This window comes from Physella acuta, unplaced genomic scaffold (genome assembly GCF_028476545.2).
Source record: "Physella acuta isolate Inbredline_101_S28 unplaced genomic scaffold, ASM2847654v3 ptg000466l, whole genome shotgun sequence".
Classification (NCBI taxonomy): Eukaryota; Metazoa; Mollusca; class Gastropoda; family Physidae; genus Physella; species Physella acuta.
The window spans coordinates 104064-122500 of record NW_026731985.1 but is presented as its reverse complement, the minus strand read 5'-3'; the positions used below and the strand labels follow the sequence as shown (position 1 = coordinate 122500).

General features: G+C 39.4%; 1 protein-coding gene across 9 annotated transcripts in view; it reads right to left on the bottom strand.

Annotated features, from left to right (window-relative positions):
- Window positions 1-18437, bottom strand: part of LOC131943742 (nuclear hormone receptor HR96) — a 151988-nt gene that overhangs the window by 123148 nt on the left and 10403 nt on the right. For 2 of the 9 annotated variants that reach the window (XM_059303974.1, XM_059303981.1), the window contains exon 1: window positions 8939-9120. The gene's annotated coding sequence lies outside the window, so the exon portion shown is untranslated. Of the gene's footprint in view, window positions 1-2550; window positions 2636-3168; window positions 3298-3317; window positions 3337-8746; window positions 8914-8938; window positions 9121-11993; window positions 12080-18437 lie in introns of those variants that run through there. The other 7 variants (XM_059303975.1, XM_059303982.1, XM_059303989.1 and 4 more) reach the window with 6 other exon arrangements.

Sequence of the window (18437 nt, the reverse complement as noted above, 5' to 3'; positions counted from 1 at the left end):
GTCTCTGGCTGATGAACTCAACTTTTCCCATCTAATTATAACCAGACCTTTCATTCACTCATCCTGTCTGATCATCCAGTGTATGAAAATATCACTTCATCCAACTGATCCAGTTGGTCACTTCATCCAACTGATCCAGTTGGTCACTTCATCCAACTGATCCAGTGGGTCACTTCATCCAACTGATCCAGTTGGTCATTTCATCCAACCTGATCCAGTGGGTCACTTCATCCAACCTGATCCAGTGGGTCACTTCATCCAACTGATCCAGTTGGTCACTTCATCCAACGGATCCAGTTGGTCACTTCATCCAACTGATCCAGTTGGTCACTTCATCCAACTGATCCAGTTGGTCACTTCATCCAACCTGATCCAGTGGGTCACTTCATCCAACCTGATCCAGTGGGTCACTTCATCCAACTGATCCAGTTGGTCACTTCATCCAACGGATCCAGTTGGTCATTTCATCCAACTGATCCAGTGGTCACTTCATCCAACTGATCCAGTGGGTCACTTCATCCAACTGATCCAGTGGGTCACTTCATCCAACGGATCCAGTTGGTCATTTCATCCAACTGATCCAGTTGGTCATTTCATCCAACTGATCCAGTTGGTCATTTCATCCAACTGATCCAGTTGGTCATTTCATCCAACTTATCCAGTGGTCACTTCATCCAACTGATCCAGTGGGTCACTTCATCCAACTGATCCAGTTGGTCATTTCATCCAACTGATCCAGTTGGTCATTTCATCCAACTTATCCAGTGGTCACTTCATCCAACGGATCCAGTTGGTCACTTCATCCAACTGATCCAGTCGGTCACTTCATCCAAAGAACAAAATGGCATTTATCAAGTGGACTAATTTTGATTTGATTTAATGGCAATTTTTTCTGTATTTTAATTTAACCTGATAAAACATCAATCAATCAATTTGAAAAAAATACCAAATTATCAGATGTGCATGTGATTTAATCAAATGTTCAAAATGGTCCATTCATCGAGTGGGCAAAAGTGTCATTTATTCAAATAGACACATTTTTATGTGTTCAATAGGGTCTCATGTCATCAGATGACGGTGGGGGTGGGGGGGGGGGTCGCATGGATCATTGTGGTCAGATAGACTATTGGAGTCATATCATCGCTTGGACCATTAGGGTCAGATAGACCATTGGAGTCATATCATCGCTTGGACCATTAGGGTCAGATAGACCATTGGTCATATCATCGCTTGGACCATTGTAGTCAGATAGACCATTGGAGTCATATCATCGCATGGACCATTAGGGTCAGATAGACCATTGGAGTCATATCATCGCATGGACCATTAGGGTCAGATAGACCATTGGAGTCATATCATCGCATGGACCATTAGGATCAGCAGATAGACCATTGGAGTCATATCATCGCATGGACCATTAGGATCAGATTGCCATTGGAGTCATATGATCGCATGGACCATTGTGGTCAGATAGACCATTGGAGTCATATGATCGCATGGACCATTAGGGTCAGATAGACCACTGGAGTCATATCATCGCATGGACCATTAGGATCAGCAGATAGACCATTGGAGTCATATCATCGCATGGACCATTAGGGTCAGATAGACCATTGGAGTCATATGATCGCATGGACCATTAGGGTCAGATAGACCATTGGAGTCATATCATCGCATGGACCATTAGGGTCAGATAGACCATTGGAGTCATATCATCGCATGGACCACTGATGTCATATCATCCAATGGACCACTGGGGTCACATCATGCTATGAACCATTGCTGTCATATCATCCTATGAACAGACCAAAGTCAAGGGACCCAAGAAGTCAGCGAGCCACCCAGTGAACAATACGTTACCACCGGTCAGCAGTTAAATCTCCGGCCAGTCATGAAAGGCCACCATTTGCTTGTGTTCACAGACTGAGTTATTGGCCCACTACCCTTTGATTTCCTCAGTGTTTCCATATGATAAATGCTCTCTCGGGGCTACCAGTACAGATAAAAGCCCAGAAAAACTGCTGAACCTTCTTGATGGGTGCTACAATCATAACTCAATGAGAATCACGCCATCAGCACAACGAGGAAACAGCAACCCAACTGGGATCAAGTTGCGATCTGTGCAACTCTGCATACAACATGGTAGGCTTGCACAATAGTTGACTATCAAATATAAACTCTATAGGGCATACACAGCAGTCAACTAGCAAATAGAAAGGATATAGGCCTAAACAATAGTTAACTTTCAAATATAAACTCTATAGGCCTACACAATAGTTAACTTTCAAATATAAACTACATAGGCCTACACAGCAGTCAACTAGCAAATAGAAAGGATATAGGCCTTAACAATAGTTAACTACCACATAGAAACGAAATAGGGCTTATATAAACTATACAACAGGCAACTACCAAATAGAAACGGTAGAAACTCAACAGTCAACTACCAAATAGAAACGATGTAGGCCTATACAACAAACTACCAAACAGAAACAACACTATAGGCATACGCCACGTAAATTGCCAAAAATAAGTCAACCACTTACGTACTCGTGCGGCATATTTGCTAAACAAATATGATAGGTGGAACAATCAACTGTCAAAACTGAGCTGCCACAGTTGTCACTGGCACAGTTCTGTCACTGACAACTGGCACAGTTCTGTCACTACTGATTGGCGTCTGTCTCGGAGTTGAAGTAAACACGTGTGCCAGTGTGCCAGAGTTAGAAACAGCCGTCATTGGACTCGGATAAATGGCACAACCTTGTTACTGTCAGCTGGCACAATTCCGCCTGTCTCATGAATAGCAAAACACACGTGTCAGGCCTTGAAACGACACACGACCGCTCGATAGAATCACTGATAACAATCCTGTCATTGACAAAAATACTGCCACTGACAAACAATCCTGTAATTGACAACAATACTGCCACTGACAACAATCCTGTCACTGACAACAATCCTGCCACTGACAACAATACTGCCACTGACAACAATACTGCCACTGACAACAATACTGCCACTGACGACTGACAGCAATGCCGACACGTCCTACCTGCTGTACACGCTGTATGTATACCACAAACCACGGCAACACCAGCGATACGCTCAATACGTGACAGCCAAGTTACCGAGCATCGCAGCTTATATACCGCGCTACAACCCTACCTGATAGCCTACACCTTCAACCTCACAATCTTCATATAGGTCAAAGGTCACCGCGTCCAGATACTAAAACCTTTTCCATTCCATGTTTTCATCAATAAGATGCGAAATGTTTACAAACACAAGTACCGACAATCGAAAGCTCTACACACCAGCGAGCACAGCTGTGCGGGCGAGTGAACACAACACATATGTCGGTCAGAGCAAAGTGTAGGCTCAGTCAAAGATGTGAAGACGGAGGCGGCGTGTTAAATGCACACGCTTTCAAGCTCCCAGGTTAACTTAAGGGGGGCAAAGCCAGGCCTACTCAGTTCGCCTCGCTAAATAACAGGCATTGCTGGGAGGGGAACGAAAAAACAAACAGGCAGCACAAGAGATAAATATCAGTGTCGGGCAGGGGAGGGACTGGGTGGAGGGTAGTGGTACAATTCTCCAGTCGCTTTTTAAAAAGGCGAATCAATGCGAGGATTTGGGTCGAAAGATTAAACACTAGCATAAACAGCTGCCACGGGCAGATGATCACACACTCGTACGTTCAATACGGTTTGCTAGAGCATAGTAGGTATAAATATCTTCAAGTGGAGGGGCAATTTTGACAAGCGACTACACAAAATGAATGGGTCTTCTAATAGCTGAATTTCTGAATCTATGGAGCGTTAAGAAAGCCAGTTATAGGACGGTGAGAAAGGAGGTAAGAAAGCCAGTTATAGAACGGTAAGAAGGGGGGTAAGAAAGCCAGTTATAGGACGGTGAGAAAGGAGGTAAGAAAGCCAGTTATAGGACGGTGAGAAAGGAGGTAAGAAAGCCAGTTATAGAACGGTAAGAAGGGGGGTAAGAAAGCCAGTTATAGGACGGTGAGAAAGGAGGTAAGAAAGCCAGTTATAGGACGGTGAGAAAGGAGGTAAGAAAGCCAGTTATAAGGCGGTGAGAAAGGAGGTAATAAAGCCAGTTATAGGACGGTAAGAAAGGAGGTAAGAAAGCCAGTTATAGGACGGTGAGAAAGGAGGTAATAAAGCCAGTTATAGGACGGTAAGAAAGGAGGTAATAAAGCCAGTTATAGGACGGTGAGAAAGGAGGTAAGAAAGCCAGTTATAGGACGGTGAGAAAGGAGGTAAGAAAGCCAGTTATAGGACGGTGAGAAAGGAGGTAAGAAAGCCAGTTATAGGACGGTGAGAAAGGAGGTAAGAAAGCCAGTTATAGGACGGTGAGAAAGGAGGTAAGAAAGCCAGTTATAAGACGGTGAGAAAGGAGGTAAGAAAGCCAGTTATAGGACGGTGAGAAAGGAGGTAAGAAAGCCAGTTATAGGACGGTAAGAAAGGAGGTAAGAAAGCCAGTTATAGGTCGGTGAGAAAGGAGGTAAGAAAGCCAGTTATAGAACGGTGAGAAAGGAGGTAAGAAAGCCAGTTATAGGACGGTGAGAAAGGAGGTAAGAAAGCCAGTTATAGGACGGTGAGAAAGGAGGTAAGAAAGCCAGTTATAGGACGGTGAGAAAGGAGGTAAGAAAGCCAGTTATAGGACGGTGAGAAAGGAGGTAAGAAAGCCAGTTATAGGACGGTGAGAAAGGAGGTAAGAAAGCCAGTTATAGAACGGTGAGAAAGGAGGTAAGAAAGCCAGTTATAGGACGGTGAGAAAGGAGGTAAGAAAGCCAGTTATAGGTCGGTGAGAAAGGAGGTAAGAAAGCCAGTTATAGAACGGTGAGAAAGGAGGTAAGAAAGCCAGTTATAGGACGGTGAGAAAGGAGGTAAGAAAGCCAGTTATAGGTCGGTGAGAAAGGAGGTAAGAAAGCCAGTTATAGGACGGTGAGAAAGGAGGTAATAAAGCCAGTTATAGGACGGTAAGAAAGGAGGTAAGAAAGCCAGTTATAAGACGGTGAGAAAGGGGGTAAGAAAGCCAGTTATAGGATGGTAAGAAAGGAGGAAAGAACGCCAGTTATAGGACGGTGAGAGGTAAGAAAGCCATTTATAGGACGGTGAGAAAGGGGGTAAGAAAGCCAGTTATAGGACGGTGAGAAAGGGGGTAAGAAAGCCAGTTATAGGACGGTGAGAAAGGGGGTAAGAAAGCCAGTTATAGGACGGTGATAAGACTAGAAAGAAGAAAGAAAAAATCTTAAAAAACCTCCAACACAATATTGTTAGGATCAGGTTTAAGTTGAATATTACTACGCAATTTTTAAAGGTCAGTGCTACAATTAATATTAGGGCTAGAGTTTGGGTTACGTTAGATATACTAAAAATAGCCTGGAAAGTGATACGCCCTGCCTAGATTTAAGAAACCTCCAATAACTAGCACTGTGATAAGAAGACCTATGCGGACAAGGGCGGGTAGACTAGTACTAATTACCCGACTTTTTCTCTCCTTTGTTGCCCTCGTCCTTGTAGTTCTGAGTTTCCAGCAAATAATTGGACTGGATTATTTTGTGCGCATGTAAATATTTGATGCCATGAGAGGCAACAAGACCAAACTGCATGCATCTCATTCTCTAGACGTCTGCAAATCAAAATACAGCTCATAACAATCGTCGCGTGCCCAGGTCTAAGCACTGCCAACCCCATAAGACAACCTGCTAGAAAAACACTAACTTCATTACTGGCTTCAAAAGAAGCAGAAAAAAAACTTCAGAAACTCCGGACTTTTTTCATCGTGAGACAAATTATGAATAATTGAATTGAGGGGAAAAAATCATTGAGAAACATCTAAGAAGAAGATTTCTAAAAGTTTAACAGGGCTTAATGGTTGAATTCAATTAGCCAGCTTGATCAGAGTGAAATTTTAATGAATCCCATTGTATTTCACTAATCTGCATGCACGTGGAGAATATTCACAAGCTCGTACGGCGAGTTCAACTCGCAGCTCCGTGGGTTTATGGGCTCATAGGTTTTTTACCAGGCGTCGTCTGACCGGACAAAATTTTAACAGTTTAAAAAGTTAAAAACTAAAATCATTAGCATCAAGCCTAGAGTAAGGGCAAAGGGGAATGCTTAATATGTGTATGTACATGTATGTATATGTGTCTGTGTAGATAGATGTGCCTTGTATGTAAATAATATATAAATATGTAATTATATATAATGCTTACACACACATATTATATACATGTGTATAAATACATACACACACACACACACATATATATATATATATATATATATATATATATATATATATATATATATATATATACATATATATATATATATATATGTATATATATATATATGTATATATATGTATATATGTGTATATATATATATGTATATATATATATATATATATATATATATATATATATATATATATATATATATATATATATATATATATATATATATGTAATTAAAAACAAGTACACTTTAATGAGTAAACTCTCTCGAGCAGTGCTCTAGATACTGGAAACTATTTCCTGAGAAGTTAAAAACAGCGTGCAAAATCCGTTAGAGGGTAAGAGTACACCGCGGTCCAGTCAGGGATTAAACCCTCTGTATGCTCGGGATTTACAGTCTACCAATCGGATTAACCCCAAAAAAACGAGAACTCTGTCCCTAAACAGTAATAACAGCTATCTCCGTCCTGACCAACACGAGGGAAGTTGAAATGACGATGGGAACAACTCCCGTTAGACTTGTTACCGGCGGTCAGTTGATGAATAAGAGAGTAACGTGTGTCCACTTGCTTGACCATTGCGTCCAGTGGCGGGTCGTCACGTCACGTCACTGTCACGATGCTTATGTTGGTTGAGGACGTGACCAAAGATAAAGAGTTTTTAAATAAATTTTCTTTTATTCTTCACAGCAGTGATATTAGTTATATTCTGCATGACTACTGATTAGTATCTTTTTATGGCTGCTTACTTAGTTATGAAAGATTTTTTCAGCCAGCCTACAAAATAAAAAGAAAGTATTTCTCATTCTGCCTGATTAAGTTTTTCTGATTACTAGTCTAGCATTATGTGTTTAGTGCCTAAAAAGTAATGAAATAATGTTTTCTGCCCAGCTACCTAGCAAAAAGAATGTGTTTTCTGCCCGGCTGTCCGGCACAAAGAACGTGTTTTCTGCCCGGCTACCTAGCAAAAAGAATGTGTTTTCTGTCCAGCTACCTAGCAAAACGAATGTGTTTTCTGTCCAGCTACCTAGCAAAAAGTGTGTGTTTTCTGTCCGGCACAAAGAACGTGTTTTCTGCCCAGCTACCTAGCAAAAAGAATGTGTTTTCTGTCCAGCTACCTAGCAAAAAGAATGTGTTTTCTGTCCAGCTACCTAGCAAAAAGTGTGTTTTCTGCCCGGCACAAAGAATGTGTTTTCTGCCCGGCACAAAGAATGTGTTTTCTGCCCGGCTACCTAGCAAAAAGAATGTGTTTTCTGTCCGGCAAAAAAAGAATGTGTTTTCTGCCCAGCTACCTAGCAAAAAGAATGTAAGTCCCGCGCGCCCAATCTGCCTCATGCCGAGCTGCTTATCTCGTCACTGTTATCTCCCCCCCCCCCCCCATCTCACCCCTACCCCCCTCACACACAGCAACACCGTCCAGTAAGTTAAAATTGTCCATTTCACCTGACGTTTTCCCTCCAGCTCCATTTCACTTTCTAATAACGTTTCCTGTTTCTTGACTCTTTTTTCTTCAATTGTATCTATATCCCAGCTGTGTCTGGCCAACCGGCTTTATATATTAATATATATATATATATATATATATATATATATATATATATATATATATATATATATATATATATATATGCCTATATATATTTCTTTATTTATTTACTTATTATTTATCAAAACATCTCCCCCTTACATATGTATAGACGCCCATCCCGATACTGTTATTAAACGATATATCATAACGTTTATTTTTTCCACACCCTGTTGTTAGTCTCTTGAATATCTGATAAATTGCTTGCATAATATATTACAACAGCAGCATACAATGCTGTAACAGATAAGCTTTTCCCTGCACACACCTGCGATAAGGCATACAATGTGCGGGCCCTACACGGACGCTACCTTTCTGTACTTTGACTGGACCATTCTTCAGAAACAAACATTTCGAAATCAGCCAAGATAAAGTTCTTTAACCCGACTTCTAATATTGTGTCTTATCAGTTCGTTTTTTTTATTGCGGAGAACGGGGGGGGGGGGGGGTCTTTTAATACACGAAGTTTTTATTTACTTTAACCTAGGCTAGTTTATGGCAAGGTGATTTAAATTTTTAAAAAGTAATACACCCCACCCGTCCCTTTTTTTTCGCGCGCTACTTTTCCAGCACTAAAACTGTTACAGATTTCTACCACATAAACAGCAGTTCCCTCTATTTGTATAACGAGGTCCGCTAGTAACGTCACTATCTAGGTTAACTAGTTACATAACACATAACGTCACACAACAGTTAACTAAGGAAACCATCTCGCGTTTGAAAACAGAAATGACGCAGTTATGACGAACATGGCGCTCATTTCTATTCAATGTTTCAAACTGCTTCATTAAACTTAATTATATTCGCGTTCACCTACCATTCAAAGAACAGCATATAAAAAAAATAACGCCCCCGTAAGTTATATTATAACGGGAGACAGTGATTGAGAAAACTTACAAACTCACACTTGTACAGGGTCTGACGAGCATGGCTAAACATCTTTTCAAACGCGTTTCGACCACAACAACATTAGAAACCTCTTTCTTCTAGACTCATTTCAAACCTAACGAAGACTGAAGTGTCTTGTAATAAACAGCATCACTCAATCACAACTCATGAAAGAAATCTTCTAAGTGCTTGCTCTTATACCTGACGCATTCATTGTCCTAAACGCTCTGTTATCCTGTTCCATATATTGGCTGAACTCGAGGAATTCAATACTAAGAGTAATCCCAGTGCTAGCCTGGTTCTGTAGTAGTGTGTAGCACACCAGTCTTACAGCCAACAGAAAGGCGGATGTTGTTGACTTGCTTCGCTCGTCACAGACAGCGTATGAGGGAAATGGCTAAAAATAGCTGAGAGAAATGATAGCACACATTGGCGATAACCTTGAGGCAACAACACATCCTTATCTGTAACATTGTTTCGAGTACGGAGATAACAACATATGTGTGCTGTTGTTAGGGCTGGGTCAGGGGAGAGCATCGGCTAAAAACCATTTACTTAATTGTCACGTGAGTCAACAAATTACGCTGACATCCTCCCTCCCATATTAACCGATACCCCCTCCCTTATAAATATTTTAAACCAATACTCTCTCCCTTATAAATTAATCCCTCCCTTATACATATAAACCAATACTCCCTCCTTATAAACGATTCCCTCTCATAAACCCCCCCCTCTCCTCCATATAACCGCCCCCCCCTACCGAACAAAAAAAAAAACCTCTCACCCGAGATTAGTTTGTCATGTAGAAAATCTAAACAATTTTGACATCCCACCACTGACAAGTGTGAGGTGCCAGCACCTGCCCCCCCCCCCCCCCTGTAACAGACGACATATGTCAAGCCGGCAACCCACTAGCTTCCTCCCATCCGCTATCTGGCACCAAGGTTTCCCCTACTGTGCTACTAATGGCAGCGCCACGAAGAAAATGGCTCATAACCCATATTGAAACATGAGAAATGGCTTTAAGGTCGTGTTCTACAACTGCGCGACTAAACGGTCCGCGGGATTTTGGGATTCACGCCGTTACCAAACGTTCTTCTCGCTGAGCTAGTAGACGCCATCTTATGATTTAACACGCCGCATTTTTTTCTATTTCATTGACAGTATATTACCTCAATATGATACGTAAATTTATAGAAAAGCGTATTTAATTTCCACTAAGAATAAATAGAAGTTTTAATTTCGCGTATCTATTTTATGAAGGCATTGTGTAGATCTAGATCGCTATGGATGGGAATATATGGACTCTATCTGGGCTTTATTTCCAGGGGAGATTACGCTGGTTTTCTTAGAGTAGTTACAGGAGGATTATCCTTAATGCTATTTAATTAACAGCTAGAGGACCTAGTATTTGATAACACCTAATTAATTATGGAGTTCACTTTTAATTGTGTCAATGGAATATTTTTAAAATACTAATTACATTTTTTTTAACTCCAAGTGTATCTATAGTGCATGCGTTTATTTACTTATAGATATAGTTGTAATAATATATCCCGTGGAAACAGAAGTTGTTAGATAACATCAAGTAAAGAGCTTAGTCTGACTTAATTTAATTTATCATAGCTGTGAAAGAATGACAAATGTAGGTTAATTATTTTTACATTCAGCGAAAACAAGCACACGAGTAGCGGTAAATAAAAAGTGGTAAGTGAATGTATGTGTGGGGGGGGGGGACCAATTGAGAACCCTATGATGTGGTCTAACAGAGAAGTGGGGTATGACCACATCTGATTGAGAACCCTGCGAGCATCTAATCAGCCAGATACTGACAAACCCTGACACTAAGCCTGATAATCGCTCACGTGATAATCACTCACCATGTTTGTGTGTTGAAGTACTCACAATTAAACTTCAGCGCGCTAACACCGGTCGAAAAACATTTTTTTCGGTTTAAAGCTAAACGGTAACTGGGGTTTAAACTGGCAAAGTTGAAGAAAAAGGCGATGAGGCATTTAATGCTTGCCACATATTCGCCAGCCGAAGGTTAAAGATGTCGGAGGAAAGGTGGTAATGAATTGGTGAACACATTAGCGCTAATGTGGGATGAGGTGTGAGACACGCCACTAGTGTATGGATCAAGTATTATGGGTTCAATACTAACAACATAATGTAGGGCATACAGTAATAGGTTTTACAAAATATTTCATTGCGCATGAGATAAAGTGATGAGTAGAGTACAGTAAAACTAAAATAGTAACAATAAGAGGCGGGTCTATTTTTGGGTAAGGTATGGGGGAGTTCTTTCGGTTCGTTATTTGAGTATAGATTTTTAATAATCTTGTAGAGAGGGAAAATTGCTGACATTTAAGTCGAGGTGGTTTAAGGGACTGACATTTATACGAGACACGGTCCATGGGTTCATGCCTATATGCATCATTCGAATGCATTGATTGAGTTGGTGAGTACCTCGCGTCTACTCAAACATATACACACAGCTCGTGACTAGTTAGTGCTATTATCGCAAGTTTTCATCAAGAAACTACAACAACAAATCAATTTCATTAATCTTTTTAATTAAATCTTTTCAAAGCACTAAAAATATCTTCGACCCGTTAAAAACTGCAACTAGCTTTAGAATGAAAATTAAATCTCTTAATAAATTAATTGCAACACACACTAAATCATCGGTTGAGGAGGCTGATCAATGTATAGTTTAATCTGTAATTTCTCTAATCTCATTTTAACGGACTTCCTGTCTGCATAGACAGTTAAAAACTAACTTCACACATGCGATTAAAATCTAAAGATTGTCTCACAACATGGAAACATTCAAGAGAATTTAATTTTTTCAATGCACTAAACTAAAGGTAGGAAGGAAAATGTATTTCTGAAACTACACACCTGTTACTTGTATAGCATAAGTATTTAGCAAGTGTACGTATCAAGCAAATAGATCTAATTGTTTTCTCAGTATTTGCCAACCAATGAATGTCAGTATAAAATCATAGGTTGTTTTTTATTTTACATTCAGTGCTGAGCTGATAGTTTGTACACATTTAAACTATGACACCAACTTGTACATTTAAAGCTTGCTCACAATGAACAACTCACAATACAACTTTTGTAGTAAATATCGAGTATGTGAATCGGGAGCTAAAACATGTTTGAGATTAAATGCATGTGTTATTTGAATCTCTAGACAGAGGTAAAACCCATTTCTACACAGACACACACAAAAAACGAAGCTACTTACCGCGCGTTTGGTGACCAATAGTCCAACGTGCAGCTAGCGAGACGCCAAGACAAACAACTTGAGTCGGCTCGCCTCTACGTGTTTACCTAGGATGAAAAGAGCTGGACTAACTAGTAGCTCCAATACGTGAAATCTACACACGGTTTCGGGATTTCACACTCCACCATTCACTCTCTCAAACATCCCATCTACCATTTACTCAACCCAACATCCCATCTATCATTCACTCTCCCAAACATCCCATCTACCATTCACTCTCTTAAACATCTCATCTACCATTCACTCTCCCAAACATCCCATCCACTATTCACTCTCCCAAATATCCCATCTACCATTCACTCTCTCAAACATCCCATCTACCATTCACTCTCCCCAACATCCCATCTACCATTCACTCTCTCCAACATCCCATCCACCATTCACTCTCTCAAACATCACATCTACCATTCACTCTCTCAAACATCACATCTACCATTTACTCTCCCAAACATCACATCTACCATTCACTCTCCCAAACATCCCATCCACCATTCACTCTCTCAAACATCCCATCTACCATTCACTCTCTCAAACATCACATCTACCATTTACTCTCCCAAACATCACATCTACCATTCACTCTCCCAAACATCCCATCTACCATTCACTCTCTCCAACATCCCATCCACCATTCACTCTCTCAAACATCACATCTACCATTTACTCTCCCAAACATCACATCTACCATTCACTCTCCCAAACATCCCATCTACCATTCACTCTCTCCAACATCCCATCCACCATTCACTCTCTCAAACATCACATCTACCATTTACTCTCCCAAACATCCCATCCACCATTCACTCTCCCAAATATCCCATCTACCATTCACTCTCTCAAACATCCCATCTACCATTCACTCTCCCCAACATCCTATCTACCATTCACTCTCCCAAACATCCCATCCACTATTCACTCTCCCAAATATCCCATCTACCATTCACTCTCTCAAACATCCCATCTACCATTCACTCTCTCAAACATCACATCTACCATTTACTCTCCCAAACATCACATCTACCATTCACTCTCCCAAACATCCCATCTACCATTCACTCTCTCCAACATCCCATCCACCATTCACTCTCTCAAACATCACATCTACCATTTACTCTCCCAAACATCACATCTACCATTCACTCTCCCAAACATCCCATCTACCATTCACTCTCTCCAACATCCCATCCACCATTCACTCTCTCAAACATCACATCTACCATTTACTCTCCCAAACATCCCATCCACCATTCACTCTCCCAAATATCCCATCTACCATTCACTCTCTCAAACATCCCATCTACCATTCACTCTCCCCAACATCCTATCTACCATTCACTCTCCCAAACATCCCATCCACTATTCACTCTCCCAAATATCCCATCTACCATTCACTCTCTCAAACATCCCATCTACCATTCACTCTCCCCAACATCCCATCTACCATTCACTCTCTCCAACATCCCATCCACCATTCACTCTTTCAAACATCACATCTACCATTTACTCTCCCAAACATCACATCTACCATTCACTCTCCCAAACATCCCATCTACCATTCACTCTCTCCAACATCCCATCCACCATTCACTCTCCCAACATCCCATCTACTTCTTATTGCCTCTACTCGGGGGTATATTACACGCAGGCTTTGACACAAACCATTACCAGTTTAAGGGAAGCTCGAAAATAAAAACTTGTCTTTAGAGAGGAGAAAAAAAATGTGAAAGTAGTTTTAAAAAGTGAGGTGTGTGCGCTGTGGGACATCCATAGGTAAGTCAATAGATAAACTGATATAGGTGAGTTTCGGCAGATATTGGGTTCAACGAACTTTACAACTATCAACAGCTGGTTCAACCCTAACATTAGAGTAAACACGTATTTTTAAAAACCGGTTTAACACAGTTATTATAGATGTAAAAGGACAGTTAAACAGATATTACAGCTGTATAAAATCCAGTTAACACAGCTGTAACATAAATAGCCGGTTCAACAGAAATCCCAGCCATTACAAAAGCAATCGGTTATTTCACGGTAATTTGACCACCATAGATTTCACACATTTCACAGTAATTTGACCACCATAGATTTCACACATTTCACAGTAATTTGACCACCATAGATTTCACACATTTCACAGTAATTTGACCACCATAGATTTCACACATTTCACAGTAATTTGACCACCACAGATTTCACACATTTTACAGTAATTTGACCACCATAGATTTCACACATTTTACAGTAATTTGACCACCATAGATTTCACACATTTAACAGTAATTTGACCACCATAGATTTCACACATTTCACAGTAATTTGACCACCATAGATTTTACACATTTCACAGTAATTTGACCACCATAGATTTCACACATTTAACAGTAATTTGACCACCATAGATTTCACACAATAAACACATCATCGGTTATTTTAACAGAATTCAACCAACATTGATAAAACCATTTCGTGAACCCATTAGCGACTGTTTATTTTGGAGGTAACTTTAAAACAAGAGAATAATTTAAAATCAATGCCTTACACTTGACTCTATTAGTTTTATAGCCCGAAAAAGGTTCGTTTATTGTCCTGTTGAGTTCTGTTGATTTTCAAGATGACGAACTGTCATCGCCAGAATGGCTTTCGGATGAGCTGGCGAAGAAGTTTAATTATAGCCGTGGGCTATTAATACCATTTGACTGTACGTTTCGTGGCACTACTTCTATAGAGGAAACCAATGAATTATTTTGTAAACTTCGCCTGGATCCACAATCAAATAAAATGTATTTGCTTTTATCTCTTTTTGAGCTCAGTTTGTTTTTGTCGAGCCATCTAAAATTAATAACCATAGCTACGCCAAGAAGAGCTTAACTATACACACTTTCGCTTCAACGCGTTTAGTTAGAAAACTAAAAAGCCTAAATTACAAGGATCTTTTCAGTTTTGATAAACCTTTCTTTTTTAGCTAATGTAAAATAAACAGTTTTATGGCTTTGTCTTGTATCTTTTTCACTATTTTTTTTTAATTAACGTGGGCAGGGAAACGTGTTTTTTTTCTATTTGTTGCTAAATCAAATCTCTTTAGTATAAAGTACTAAATTTATTAAATATTGTTTTAGTACTGTAAAAATAAAAGTAATTAGACATACATAATTTTCAACAATGCTAAAAAGAATATCTTTAGTATTAAGCATTGTAAAGTATTAAGTATTGTAAAGTATCTGTTATATGTACTGGTAAACTACGCTAAACCGAATCTCTTTAGGTAATGTAGAAAAGAACAGAAACAGCTATACGTAAGGATAAACCGAATCTCTTTAGGTGCTGTAGAAAAGAACGGAAACAGCTATACCTATGGATAAACCGAATCTCTTTAGGTACTGTAGAAAAGAACGGAAACAGCAATACCTAAGGATAAACCGAATCTCTTTAGGTCCTGTAGAAAAGAACGGAAACAGCTACACCTAAGGATAAACCGAATCGCTTTAGGTCCTGTAGAAAAGAACGGAAACAGCTACACCTAAGGATAAACCGAATCGCTTTAGGTACAGTAGAAAAGAACGGAAACAGCTATACCTAAGGATAAACCGAATCTCTTTAGGTCCTGTAGAAAAGAACGGAAACAGCTACACCTAAGGATAAACCGAATCGCTTTAGGTACAGTAGAAAAGAACGGAAACAGCTATACCTAAGGATAAACCGAATCTCTTTAGGTACTGTAGAAAAGAACGGAAACAGCTATACCTATGGATAAACCGAATCTCTTTAGGTACTGTAGAAAAGAACGGAAACAGCTATACCTATGGATAAACCGAATCTCTTTAGGTACTGTAGAAAAGAACGGAAACAGCTATACCTAAGGATAAACTGAATCTCTTTAGGTACAGTAGAAAAGAACGGAAACAGCTATACCTAAGGATAAACCGAATCTCTTTAGGTACAGTATAAAAGAACGGAAACAGCAATACCTAAGGATAAACCAAATCTCTTTAAGTACAGTAGAAAAGAACGGAAACAGCTAAGGATAAACCGAATCTCTAGCTATAGTAAGAGAGTATCGTACGTGATTGTAAACGTGAAGCTAAGGTTAATAACAAAATGAGAAAACTCAGCTCTAGCATCGCGTGCTGAAGAAAGTCCCTAAACAGCGGCAAGACACAGTCTCGAGGGGTTATTCGTCACTTTCCGGTTATTGTAGCCGCCACCAGATGACAACATACAAAAATTCATCCGCCAACTAATTACACAGCCAATCCACTAGGGAGAATGGTGTCCGCGGGATTCTATTTACCCTAAATGTTATTTAAGAAGAAGATTTTATTCAATGGAAAAGGAGGTGTTGACACGATGGTATGAAATATGAGAGCTCTAGGCGGCAAACGTCTAGCTCTTGTAGAGTTTCACTCAGGCGGATTGCATTACTAATCGACTTGTAATTAATGCTCATTAATGAGAACATTAACCGTTTTCGTCACCTCATGTTATTTGTAGGGAATTAAATAACACACCAGTAGTAGTGCATGAATTCTCAAAAGCAAGTATACATCTCTCCCTTTTCAGCTTTTATACATACATATTATATATATATATATATATATATATATATATATATATATATATATATATATATATATATATATATATATATATGCCAACACCATGTCGTTATCCTACAGAATACCAAGCAAAAAAATGAAATACTATTTATTTCGTACACTGTCAACCTTGAAGCATTCTATAGAATACCGGGCTTCTCACTATAATGTTTAATAAGTACGAGGGAGGGGGAGGGGGGAATTAATCTGGAGAGTAATGGAAGGGGGTAATGTGCAAGGGGTAATATTCTTCACCCATAAAAAACATTACATAATATTAAAGTACACACCTGCTAATGTAGGTTGACCAGTTAAGGGAGAGGTGTTTGAAAAATCCCAGGGACATGCGAACTAGGCATGGATATGAACGTGTGGTAAATGGGGGCAGCTCAAGGACACTGGACAGTGTGGGCAGCTGGAGGACACTGGACAGTGTGGGCAGCTGGAGGACACTGGACAGTGTGGACAGCTGGAGGACACTGGGAGAGGGGGGGGGACACTGGTCTATTCTTTAGGAAACACTTTTTGAAAGGTGAAGAAAGTTGTAATACACACGTATAACTCGTCACACCAAGCAAACAAAGCAAAAAATGTAGTGGCATACCGCACTATAGAAATTAATTCGGTGCTGACAGTTGGGCAGTTAGCAACCCATTTACTCGTGACCTTTTCAATACAGCTACGATAGTGGATTCTTTAGGTAAAGTGTACACAAATAATTACTGCTATGATGGTGGATTCTTTAGGTAAAGTGTACACAAATATGATGGTGGATTCTTTAAGTAAAGTGTACACAAATAATTACTGATATGATGGTGGATTCTTTAGGTAAAGTGTACACAAATATGATGGTGGATTCTTTAGGTAAAGTGTACACAAATAATTACTGCTATGATGCTGGATTCTTTAGGTAAAGTGTACACAAATATGATGGTGGATTCTTTAGGTAAAGTGTACACAAATAATTACTGCTATAAGAGTGGATTCTTTATGTACAGTGTACACAAATAATTACTGCTATAAGGGTGGATTCTTTAGGTAGAGTGTACATAAATAATTACAGCTACGATTGTGGATTCTTTAGGTAAAGTGTACACAAATAATTACTGCTATGATGGTGGATTCTTTAGGTAAAGTGTACACAAATATGATGGTGAATTCTTTGGGTAAAGTGTACACAAATAATACTTCTATGATGGTGGATTCTTTAGGTAAAGTGTACACAAATAATTACTGCTATGATGGTGGATTCTTTAGGTAAAGTGTACACAAATATGATGGTGGATTCTTTGGGTAAAGTGTACACAAATAATACTTCTATGATGGTGGATTCTTTAGGTAAAGTGTACACAAATAATTACTGCTATGATGGTGGATTCTTTAGGTAAAGTGTACACAAATATGATGGTGGATTCTTTAGGTAAAGTGTACACAAATAATTACTGCTACGACGGTGGATTCTTTAGGTAAAGTGTACACAAATATGATGGTGGATTCTTTAGGTAAAGTGTACACAAATATGATGGTGGATTCTTTAGGTAAAGTGTACACAAATATGATGGTGGATTCTTTAGTTAAAGTGAATATAAATAATTACTGCTATGCTGGCTGAAGTTGTTAGATAAAGTTTACAACTAAAAATGGCTTAAAATTTATAGATATATAAAGTGTGAAGTAAATATTTCAATCTTGGAAGAAATGCTTCTGGTCTCTATAAATCCAGTTGAAAGCCATTTAGGGTGTAAAGTTGGATCAAACAAACCGAGCAGACGACTGTCTGTAGAGTCCAATCACCCGCTGTCTATTAGCACAG